The 12,725-nt window shown below is 40.8% G+C and overlaps 1 protein-coding gene across 7 annotated transcripts in view; it reads left to right on the top strand.

Annotated features, from left to right (window-relative positions):
- The window catches only part of dab2ipb (DAB2 interacting protein b), a 193,140-nt gene that overhangs the window by 44,149 nt on the left and 136,266 nt on the right, over positions 1-12,725 (top strand). The window contains exon 1 of one of the 7 annotated variants that reach the window (XM_051938118.1): positions 3,617-3,939. The exons of the other annotated variants lie outside the window; for them this stretch is intronic. The gene's annotated coding sequence lies outside the window, so the exon portion shown is untranslated. Of the gene's footprint in view, positions 1-3,616; positions 3,940-12,725 lie in introns of those variants that run through there. 7 annotated transcript variants of the gene reach the window in all.

Genomic DNA, 12,725 nt, shown 5'->3' on the forward strand with positions numbered 1-12,725 from the left:
TGCTTCACTTTATTGTCCCTGTGTAACTCTATAGCCTACATACCAAAGCACTCGCTCACGGTGTCGCTTCAGCCTTGGGGTTTCTGCCTTTCTCATTTTTACTCTCACCCCCACTTTTTCACTGTTTTTCCTGCTAATTGTTTGTTGAAGGTGGGATTAGATCTTAGCCAAACTCTGGCTCAAACAGCTGGCTTGAGAACACTGTTTTGCCATGCTAAATTTAAATGTACTTATTTTAAATGCTGAAAACAAACAGCTGATAGCAGTTAGACTCAGGTGAAAATTAAGAATGCCATGCAACTTGGAAGCTATTGTGCTCAAAGTATGTCACCGTCTCTTTAGTCAAAGCTTTAACCCTTCACTGTCATTACTTCATGAGATTATGTAAGTCGAGCTCTAGACACCTGTAAATGCCTGTGGACATCTGTGTTTTCCACCGTTGACTGGCATGTAAACTGATTTTTCAGCAAGAGAATGTAGATGAAAAACCCCACAACTTGTTAGAAACTGCTCTGGAAATGTGGAAGTCATTCAGTAAAAGAAAAAGCAGCAGTCATTCGGCAAAATGTGTCGAGTGATCAGGGTTTGGTGTGCTACAAAAAAGACAACCTCAACGACAAGATGTTTATCTGCAGTTGTGCTGAATGCCTGAGAAGCAAGAAACATATGAAAGTAATAGATCAACATATTTATTCCAGCTCTGACAATGTCACAGATGGCCTCTGTGCCAGAGCAATTTGTATCATTTTACTTTTATGGGATGTGTTAAGAAACAGGGCCACGACTAAGTAAACGTGAAGTGGAGGAAACATGAAGCAGGCTATCATTTTATTCTAACCTTTTGACATCCTGGTTAGCTTAATTATAAATGCAGACGTAGATGAATAAAGGAAACATCTTGTCAATGTAGTCTTTATCAGATCATCATTTTTAACTGCAGTATGAAGTCCCCCACCTCTGTGGAAGCAGTAGAGTTATAGATAGGAAAAAAACTTTTTTGTACAAGAAACACAAAAAAGAAGTTGATTGTGTTGATTTTTAAATTAAAAAAAATAAAACAACTTGGAATCAATATGCTCAGATGCCCACAGCTGTTACAAGTACGACAGAAAAAAATGGTGGCTCAACTCAGTAATCACTGCCTGCAGTTCAGCCCAGTTCAGCCAAAAGGTTCCATAATTTTTGTCACATGACTGTTGGTTGCAGCTGGATCAGTAGCAGTTCATGGTTGTATAGAGGAGTGTAGAATTTTTTTTGTTTTTTACAGAATCTGGTTAGTGCATATGATTTATTTTTTCTGAATATTAGAATATTAGAATAAAGGGATTCTGATGAAACAGCAGCATTTTAAGTTGAGATTTTGTCAGACATTTGCAGACAGAATGCTGTGTAGGGCTGAGTACCGAACTTCGGTTCTTTAATGGCACCGACCGAAATGTTTCGGTAGTAATGAGTATCGAAATAAGCCTCGTCTTTCGATTCCATGTTCCGGTACTTATCACGTGATTATGATAAAGCAAACCTGTGATTGGCTGTAACATTACACGTGATTGCGGCAAGCCTGAAAAAAACATGCTGTGGCACGCCCCGCCCGTTCACAGACAGGTTTCACGTTAGGTACATTGACTTTACTGCAGTTGTGTAGCGTTTCGTCGAAGTGGGAAAAGATGCCTCTGAGTTCTAAAACGTAACTCTACTTTTGTAAAATGAACGTCAATAGTGCGCGGTGCAGTATATGCCAAAGCGGGTGGTAAACTCCATCTAAGGCTAAATACCGGCACGATACCGATAGTCAACAAGTACCTTAAGGGAAAGTTGAAAAGAACTTTGAAGAGAGAGTTCAAGAGGGCGTGAAACCATTAAGAGGTAAACGGGTGGGGTCCGCGCAGTCCGCCCGGGGGATTCAACTCGGCGGGCCAGGGACGGCCACTCGGTGCGGGAGAATCCCCTCGCGGGATCTCTCCCCGGGTGCGGGCCGTCCCCGGACGGGCGCATTTCCTCTGCGGCGGTGCGCCGCGACCGGCTCCGGGTCGGCCAGGAAGGGTCCGGGGCCGAAGTTGGCTCAGTATGTACTGAACTGTACATTGATTGCAAATGTTCTTTTGCACTGGAAATCACTGGAAAATTAAACTCAAGATGTGAAAATTAATGTGTAATGCAATTTTCATTCTGTTAGAGTATATATTGTAAAACTGGTATCGAAAAAAGTATCGTTTAGGAACCGGTATCGAAGTGAAGGTATCAGTATTGGTACCGGTATCGAAACTTTTAGATTGACACCCAGCCCTAATGCTGTGTCTCAGATTAGGAAGTGAAGAACTGTGAGAAAGTTCCAAATCTGGCAATTCTTTCTGTTTTCACAGCTGCTGGCTTTTTAAATTCTATTATGTTGGTGATTTTTTTTAACAAGATAAGATGCCTTTCAAACACACTGTCAACACATTTTACCTTTTAAATCTCTGAATTAGACATTCAGAAACTAGTTTAGTAAATGTTACAGTCTTGCCTATAATACATGTTAAAGCAACACTTTTAAAATTTTAACTTTATTGCCCAGCATCCAGCAGAGGGGTGTTACCAAAACATATCACAGTTTGGCCCAAAGCTCACCATATGATATTATCCTCGGTACACAGCCATGAAGAGTTAGTGTGACTAGATGTGATGAGAAGCGTGAGGAGACAAGGTGAAGCACAAGAAGTAGCAGGAGGAGGGGGAGGTCTGCTGTCACTTCTGTGGACAAATGCCTTGCTTGACAAATGTCCGTCCAAGGACGAGAGCAGAAACGCGAGAGTTTTGTTCTTCAGCAGGAAGGAGAGCAGGACATGGGAGGAGACGAGAAAACATCTAAGCACAGGTTTTTCCTGCTTTATCAAACCTATCACCTCTGTAGCTTTGGAATGCTCATGTGGTGATTAGATCTTTCATTCTAATACAGTTTGCAAGCTGGCTTGTATTGGTTTCCACATTAAAAGATTTGAATAATTTGTTTTAGCACCTCTCATTGTATGCAGATGTAGATGATCTGCTTTATGCCATTTCCAGCTTACAGAGAAGTGTGTTTTCAGTGACTTATAGAGTTTTATAACACTTTGACTTGCTTTTGTGCCTGAAATGGAACAGTTGAAACAGTTTTAATAAGTGTTTAGCATTGAGATATTAGGCAGAGCTACAGGCCAACAACAAAATATTGCACAAGATAGAAAGACCAATGAGCATCCACTATTCCACTGTAGAAGGTAGCAGAAGTGCCCAGCAAACTTCAGCTAATGCTTTAAAGCTGGAGTGTGGTCGTGAGGCCCGGCCTGGCCCCGCGGTTTTTGGTCAGCCGCAACAAGGCGTCTGATTGGTTGGATGTGAGGTAGGAATTCAGCTCTCTGATGCCTAAACTCCTCCTCCCTCTCCTCCTCCCAGCCCCGGGCGCTGAGGCACGACGGCATTCCCTGTGCACGAGCATGTGCACACGCATACACAATCTCTCTCTCTCATTCGCTTTCCATATGAAGGGGGGCTGTGGAGCAGGGAGTTACAGACATTTGAAGACACAGCGCAAGGAAGTGAGAGAAAGCAACACCAGACAAAGACAGGACTCTCTTGCCCTCTGTTTGTGTGTTTGGGTGAGCTTTTTTATTTTTTTTCCTACTGTGTGAGTCTGAGAAGTGGGAGGACCTGAACCCTGCTAAGAGTCAATACCCCTGCAGGAGTCCACAGGACCAAACACACACACTCACACACGCCCCACAAGCACACTTTATTCAGTCCACTGCAGCTACTGCAGGCTGAATGAGTGCAAGGCAGAAGGAGAAACACAGCAAGGAAGCAGGAGTGTGAGAGGGGAGGAGAAATCTCAGGAGTTACAACTTGTTGCTCTTGGTTTTCTGTGTGGATTGAAGATGGTTTTCCTTCTGTTTTCCCGGCAGCAGTGGGACCTTGTCTGAGGTGAGCACCAGCTCCGCTCTCTTTTCTTTTTTTCTCCCTCCTCCTTTCACTGACCAGTAACTCTTTAAGAGGAAAACGGGGGTCTGAGTTTCAGCATTTGTGAGGTTTTGTTTGGGGTTGCTGTCTTGGTACAATGGCGTAGGGGGGTTGAGGAGAAGAGGGAGGTGTGGAGGGAAGCTTTTCACGTGCCAGGGAAGACGCATAATCACTCTGATCTGTTGATCTGTCAGAGAAAGGGGCAAAGTGTTGGTGCACTTTTATGGAAATGTCTTTTGTAGAAGAGCCGAATGAGGAGAATGTTTTGATCCAAAGACACAAAGAGCTGTAACATGTGATTCTGAGCTGTGCTTCTACAAGTGGGGCAACAGAAGATGAGAAAAAAAAGTGCAAATCCTAGTCTCTCCCTACACTTTCTTCTGATTAATGCTTCTCTTTTTGTGGTGTTTGTGTGTGCAAGTTAGGGCTAACCTGCCAGACCAGTGTAACATAAAGATGATATTTATTCACCTTCTGTGTGTGTGTGTGTGTGTGTGTGTGTGTGTGTGTGTGTGTGTGTGTGTGTGTGTGTGTGTGTGTGTGTGTGTGTGTGTGTGTGTGTGTGTGCGCAGAAGGAGTAGTCCTTTTCCAATAATCTGTCGCAAAGGCACAAGGTAGTGTTTAGCTACTTTAGCAGTGTGTAGTCTTCATTTATCAGCTCCTGCGTGATTATAGTGTCCTGGTAGGTAGTAGCTCAGTTGTGTGTGCAGCCTCATCATCATTCCTCCACCAACATGTGTTTACATGCTGCAGTCTGTGACCCACACACAGTAGGGCTCAATGTCAACAATTTAGAAAGTTGCTCTTTTAAAGTTAGATGTCAGTAATTGCAGGGGCATTAAACATTTATGTTAATTAACCGTTTTGACCTTTTTATTTAAAGCGATTAAGCTGTTACAGCAAACTTGTTTCAGACTGGGGAAAACAAAAAAAATCGGATTTAGTGCATGGTTTTAAGATGTTGAGTTATTTTTTCTTAAGTAGTAGTGCAGCTCTGTGTGTCCGGGCGTGGGGCGGGCATTGTTGTCCTATTATTAGAGCAAGCCGGGCCGGCCAGCAGCTGTGAGGAAGGAAGTAGGCTCAGGACAGCCGGAGAAGAGGGATTACTGGGAACACTGAGCGGGAGTTATGGACTGACTGGTGGAATGGCATTCCTAAGGTGGCAGGGGAAGATGAGTGAGCCAGAGTACCAGACAGGGATCAGTGCGGATCACAAGAGGCAAAGAAAGACGGAGAGGTTGAAGGTCGGCAGTGATCGGGATCAGTACAGTCTCCTGTAATTGAAGATTACAGGTGTTGTTCACCGAGATAACTTAGTTGCTGATTTACTGACTTAGATTTGTTAAGCCTGCAAGTGATTATTTGCTCAGCCAAGTAAATTAGTTTTGACCACTTGATAGCAGAGTTGACTTGTGTGTTTTTTTTTTTCCAGGGTTGATACCACTTGATTACCAATTATTAGTAACCAATGATAACTGATATTTAAAGTGATATACATTATAACAGTAAAAAGGAAAACCTCTGTGTCAAAATTTAGAAAAATGCACCCTCCACCACAAAACTTAGTTGTAATATAATTTTGTATTTATGTTTCGCATGTCTTTAATTAAAAGAGAGCTTTTCAGGCTTTATCCTTGAAAGCTGACGGGCTGTTATTTGTGATGTGTAATTAATCAGATGGAGATTCAGCTGCATCACAGCCAAAGTACCACATTTATAAATTAATTCACTTTTATCAGTAATCGGTTAAAATATAAACACGGATAATTGGCTGACCCTTAATTGATGGAACATGCAGGTCACTTTCTTAGAACAAAAGGTGGTAAATTCAACAAACAATCCAAAACAGACATAAAGCAGATATAAATCAGACCAAAGCAGCTGTTTTTACAACTGAGATGAATCCAATCAATGCATTTATTTTAAATACTTGATTTGTGTCAGTGAACTTTACAGCTAATTGTTTTGGAACTGTATTTTTTTTTTAAGTAAACACCTCACCCAGTCCGCCACATTTATGGTACTGCAGTGTGCTTATAAATCTTCGTTAAATAAAGGATGGTGAATAAAGCACGACCTAATGCAATCTGTCACTGAGCCCGCTCACTTACTCTTTGTAACATCTTTATCTTCAGTGGCCCAGGCAGTGGAAGCTGACTAAGTGTTCTTAGGCAGTGAAAGTGGAAGGAGTTCCTTGCAGATAGTGATTACTTGGTGATTGACCGCTGTGATAAACTGCTGCCACACTGGCTAAAGAGATAATAGCATCCCAGTATTACTCACATATCTCTGCTATCTCTCCCTCTCTGCCCGTGTAAATCTCTGCTCTGTATTCCGCTGAAGCACGTCTGCTCGGTGCTATTCAATAAATATGTCAGAAAGAGCTTTGTTTTCTGTAACTTCTGTGACTTTGTTTTAATTTACATTTCACAACATAGTGGTGCTTTATATGTATAACCACTGCTGAGTTTGTCTGTCGCTTCCTTCATCCCTGTAGTGGTGAATGCAGGCTGTGTTTAATGAAGACTGATCTCTTTGGTGATAAAAGCAATACACAGAGCTATTGTGAAACGGTCTCACCAAAAAATCCGGAGCAGCACAATAGAGAAAAGATTCAAGGCGAACATCTCTTGTCTTGATCGTACTTGTTTAGATATTTTTGATGGTTGTGAAATCAAAGAGCACACTCCAGCTGCATTTTCTCCAAGGACAGAGACAAGAGTTTGTTTAGAATTTGAACTTTTGTCATTACTAAGTATAAAAAATGGCCTATTTAAGTACAATTCTAAATAAGATATGTATATATTTTATTATATATGTGTGGATGTGACATAGTTCTGTGGATTTTGATAGCAGTGTCTTGGTTCAAAAACTGTCCAGTGTCTCAGAAACACCTGACTGTAGCTTACATGCTTTTAACACACCAAGACCTGCCCTCATTTCTCCTTCTTTTGAGCTTTTGTTTCCGCCTCCCGACCCGCCTCCCTGCAGAACAGCTATGCAATTAGACCGAGTCATAAATCACAGACAGCAGAAGGGATTTTGATACATGTTTGGCAACAGAATACGGGGGTGGTTTCACCGTGCATGTGGATCTGGGGTTTAGAGGGTAGAAGTGGGTATGGAGTGTTTGTTATATGGGATATCATAAACATATACTTTGCAGAGTGCATCTATACATGCTCTGAGTGTGATCATGTTTGAAGTAAATGATCTGCATAGTGTGTCTCAATTTCATTCGGGTGGCTTGTCCGGACATGTTGGTGCACTTGTAGCCTTCGTGCACTGATCGCTCGTTAAGATCAAAATCAATTGGCCATTTCATAGTTTTCTGCCCTGTAGACCACTAATTCCTACTGTTTAGCATCTTAATGTTCTTTGTTTTATAACTTGCTATTGCAGCCATAAATGTAGAGTTAAATCTTAGTAGGATGACACTAAATTTCTTCACATATAAAACTCAAATTACATTTAAAATTTTTTGAAAAGAACAAATCAGCAATGCATGTGAAAACATGACAGATGAACGGCATTTTCTTAAATAAAAGTACTTTCTTCTGCCAAAACATGAAGGTCATTTGTTTATCCTTATCCCTTTTTTTGTCAGTTGTGAACCTAAATAATACACAGCATATTTACGACTGTGTCTGTATTCAGATGTGTACACAGGTGGAGGAAGCGGACTTCAAGGCAAAGCTTCTTGCACACGCCTCATAATAGGATAATAACATAATAGTATGCTGAAATATTGACTCTTATTATTAATCCAGCTGGAGTCCATATGCTGTTGATAATAACTGAATGCTGTGGCCCCACTTAGCAGATGTGGCTCTCAGCAACAGCTTTAACTGAGCCTTTTGACACACACACTCCACTCAAACTCCAGATGTATGGCCTCATTGTGTGCACTTGTATTCATGTGGGCTGAGAAATTGACTGAGCACATTTCTGTGTCAGCATATATACTCTGTGCCACCATCCTGAAGCAGATGTTGTTTCAGAAGATGTCACTATTTTGTCAATATGTCTCTGGTGCTGTTATTAAAGGCTTAGTAGAAAAGTCAGTCACTGCTTCTCTGTAATGGTAACAACAGAGCCTTTAATAATCCGGTTGAGCATCAACAGATGTTTTTTTTTTTTTTTATTTACGTCAAATTAGTTTAATTCAGTTGTTCTATGATTCACTCCTTTTTCTCTCGTCATTACTGTCTGGCTAGCTTAATTCTTTAAACCCACCAGATTCTAAGGGGATTTGTATTCCTAATTTTCTGTTAAACTACTCTTAAAAGATTAACTTTTCCAACACTGCTAGTTGCTTGTCTGTTCAACGTGTGATTCAGTGACAGAAAAAAATCCAGAAATTAATCAAATGTAATCATAGTTACAACCTTCACGCAGTCCTCTCTCCTCCCCGTTCACTCTTGCTTGAATTTCTCATGAACTTGAAATTGCATCATCTCGATGTTAATATCTACCCGAGGCAATCACTACGTGTTAATATCATTTCTCAAGAGAGAGCAGAACCGGAGCTTGTTGCGTATTTGTACGTAGCAAAGTATTCATGTTATCAAGACAGATCGCACTTCTGTAAAGTGATGTGTTTGCTAATTTCCTCAAACATTTTCATACTCCTACAAGTCAGTTTAATGAGTTACAAATTCCCTCTTATTTCATAACATAGGATTGATACATGCAGCAGCAAATACTGCAATATCTCCAACACATGACAGACAGTACATGAGCAAAGAAGTACTTAATTACAGTCATTCAAAGTTTGTATTGAAAAGATTGAGTGTAGGTCACCTTTGTGCAAATAGGCTTTTGGTGTGCCCAAATTGGCCTTTGGAGGATCCTTTGTTTGAGGCTGAGGGGACAGCCATTTGCTTGGTCTGCCACTTCTGCAAATGGGCTGCTGTATATGAAATAGCACTGCGGTAAAATAATGACAGATACACTAAAATAATGACATTTCTGTTAGGCGTTAAGTATCCCACTATCGGCATTTTGATAGACAATTTCCCCTACATTATTATGAAACCTTCCCTACTGCCAGTGTTTTATGGTAAGATACATGTACCAACATAACAACTTCACATTTTTTCCCTTAATTTAAAGGCTAATATAGAAAATGTGGACATATTATTATATGTTGAAAGATCTGGATAGTCAAGACAGCTCTGAAAATACCAAGATACAACATGAATCCCTGTAATGACCAAGATACAAGCTTTACAGTAAAGGCAGTGAAACTTGAAGTCATATTCAAATTCACATGTTGCTGTGCAGCATGGAAGAAATGATGAGGGTAAATTCAACATGTAAAATGTTGTCACTAAACTCATGATGATTTTGTAGCATGGTAAAATTGAATGTATTGCTAAAGCAGTGACTTATAATTAGTTCTGCATTATGAGGGCTTAACCACAGACTGTATATAAAGTGGACGTAGCATCTGGCTCCAAAATTGAAGCCCACCCGGAAGTGTCAAAAACTTGCAATATCACGCTGTCCGCTAGGGTTGGCTCCAAGAAGCTTTTGCTCCATAGACCCCAATTCATTTTTGGAAAAAATAAAATCTGATAGACTGATTTTCTGCAGCTCAGGATTTTTTTCCTGTTAGTTTTCATGGTCAAAATGAGAGATCAGGTGGCCGATCTTAAAATAAATCAATACTGAATTTTAAATAAATCGTTAAAGTTGGCGGAGCCAGGGGGCGTGGCTGTACTTGATTGGTCCTGCCCCTAGTTCCTCTCCGGTCCAGTCTGTTTGGTGACGCTTTTTACGTCACTGGCTTCAAAAAATCCAAAATGGCGACCAGGAAGTAGCAAAATCCGGACTTCATTTTCTCGGCGTTGAAACCAACGGGTGACGTCACGGTTAGTTTACGCCTGGGCTTAACATACACCTAAAGGCAGTACCTATTGCTCTTTCGCATTAAAAACGCAAGTCTGGCATGCAAGTATTTGACAAGAAGTCGATGCTTTCTGGGATTCTGTGAATTTAGGAGTATGTCTGTGTAAAGGTGTGACATTTTCTGTGTTTAACGACCTGTCCGGATCAAACCTTAGAAGGATCTGGGCCACCCATCTAGTTTCACTGCCTCAGGACATAACAGAGCAAAGGTCAAAGTCAGAATAGGAAGTCTGTCTATAGACTGTGGTGAATGTAAACAATGGACAGTTGGGTCTAACTTTTCTATTTGGCTTTGTTTCAGCTTTGATTTATAGAAGGGCTCACTGGAGTTCTTGCTTTGTCTGCCTTTGTTTTTAGAGATGCTGTTGTGTTCTCAGTGTTACCAATAAGAATTACAACCCTGTCTAAGAAAATAGGACTCAAGTTGTAATGAATCACAGCTTTTCTTGAATGGAAAAATGTCCCATAGTTATTTAGAGGTTCACCGATTAGGGACTTTGCAATTCTATTTACAATGAAAGTGAAATCTTTAATTGTAACAAAGGTGCCATCAGTTTCCCGAACCTTTCTGCTATAGTGTGTTAGCACCATTATTAGGATCATCAGCTTTAACACATAGAAACACAGAATAATGGGGAGAAGTAATGTGTAAAATAGCGCTGTGTGCTTCAGCCTTAGGGATCTTTTACTGTAACAAATTGCATTACAGTGGAATTCCCTTAAATCCCTCATGACGTTTGTTCCATATTAAGTAGGAATTCCTGAACATTTTCTTCCTAATGGTACACCCAGTCAAGAAGTTGAGGCATTTTCAGCCATACAAGCTGCAATGTAAATCTACAAAAAAAAAAAAACTTCAACTGAGTTTTGTCATTGTCAAAACAGATGAAAATTGTGACATTTACGGCAACTTCAACACCGTCTGCATCAGCTTTGAAGAAACAGCCTCTGGTTTCTCTCTTTCCCACGCCCCACTCCCAAACACAGAGTACAGTGTTGTCTGTTTTCTTGTGATGTAAAAACCAGTCCAATATTGCTCTGGGCGGGCCTTGAGCCAGTAACTGTTAGCCGGAGGGAGCTGAATAAGAAGTTGACTCCGATTTACGGATAAACAGGCTGGGATCTCAGATTTTCAGACAAACAGGTACCAAATAAAACCTTTCTGGTGCTTCTCCCTGACAACATGAAGTCTTTTAAAAAACAACTCAACGTACTGACCCCTCCAAAACACAGCTTTTAACAGCATATACACATGGTTCTCAAGGCTGTTTGACTGCAGCGTTGTCGTGGGTGTTCTCTACTTTATGAGACGCCACAGATGAAAATCTCCTGGAACTGATTAAAGTCTCATGTCACAGAGCTTTCAAAGACCTACAGAAACAACTATTAAACTTCTGTAAATAATGTATTCATTCCAGACTTTGGGGTCAGTAAGGGTTCAGTCGCAGTAAATTATTAAAACAAACAAACATGATGTTTATGTATATTTTACGTACGCATACGGAATTGGGGAGATGGGGTCAGACTTCTCCTGACCTTTCTCATTGCTTTAATTCACATTCTCGCCTACAAAGTGTAAAATGGCAACCTCCTCTGAGTTTTGTAATGTCTTTGAGCAAATTTAACTCACATGGCTCTTGCAGAAGAATTTCACTGTTTCCGTGGTATGCAGCGAGGGGATCAGTGGATGTTCCATAGAGTTATTCTCCAAATAAAGAAAGAGACACATTCTGCTTGCAAGACGGATGGATTAATATTATGAATTTACATGTACTATGAGTGATTGTTTAGTTTTCATGGACAGTTTATTTTATGGATTAAATGGAGTTTCTTTGTTTGGTCCATAGTAACACATGAGAGGGTGTCTTGATAGCAACTGTGTTGTCTAACACACATTTTTGACATTTTTTGAGCACCTTTAATGATGGAGCACTTTATGTAGAAGAGAGACATACTGAAGTTCTTAGCTTATCAGTTTTCCATCTCGGTGTATTTGACAATATTCTCTGAGTTTCACACACACTGTGGGAGGGAGTGAAACCAAGTTGATGATGTAAGAAGGTGGTTTAACATGCCGAGGCAAAACAGGAAAGAGGAGAAAATGTACTCCACTCCCAAAGGTTCCCCTTTCCCTCCAGCGTACCTCACTTCCCGTCACATAACTCCCCACCTCCCATTTTGACCCTTCTCTCTCTCTCTCTCTCACACACACACACCCGCATTCCAACAAAACGGCCCACAATCCACAACTATTTTAATGACAAATGACCAATTTCGCTACTTGTGTTTTTTGAATTTTGTATATGCAAATATACAGAGAGAAATTGCAGTTTACAGTTTATGGATATGGGCACATTTGTGAGAGTTATATTAGTCTGATTTTAACTGCAGCACTGAGTTACAGTTGTGTGGATGTTAGTGTCTTCGTAGAACCAAGCAGTGGAGACTGCACTGTCCCAGATAGTTATGCTCCTCCTGTGTCCTGCCCTCGATCTCTGTGAATAGCTACATATATAAAGTCACGCTGCATAGATGAAGATACAGTCCCTGAGATGAGGGAATGAAGCTGTTAAATTACAAAACTACAAATCTGCTCGTTTCCTCCCTCTGGCTTTACTGACAGCAACCATTTCATCTGCGGAAGGACACAGACACACAAACACACCCACAATGTGCATGCGTGTTGGAGAGTGAGACTGTGAGATTACTGTTTATAGTTTGGATGTGAATTCCCACGCTAGATAAATGTTGCCGATCAGAGGGACCGACAGCATTCACAGGCGACACTTAGTAGTGAAAATATTCCCTTTGAATGCCTGTTTTGATGTTTTTCTTTG

Source organism: Acanthochromis polyacanthus, chromosome 18 (genome assembly GCF_021347895.1).
Source record: "Acanthochromis polyacanthus isolate Apoly-LR-REF ecotype Palm Island chromosome 18, KAUST_Apoly_ChrSc, whole genome shotgun sequence".
In the NCBI taxonomy this organism is placed as follows: Eukaryota; Metazoa; Chordata; class Actinopteri; family Pomacentridae; genus Acanthochromis; species Acanthochromis polyacanthus.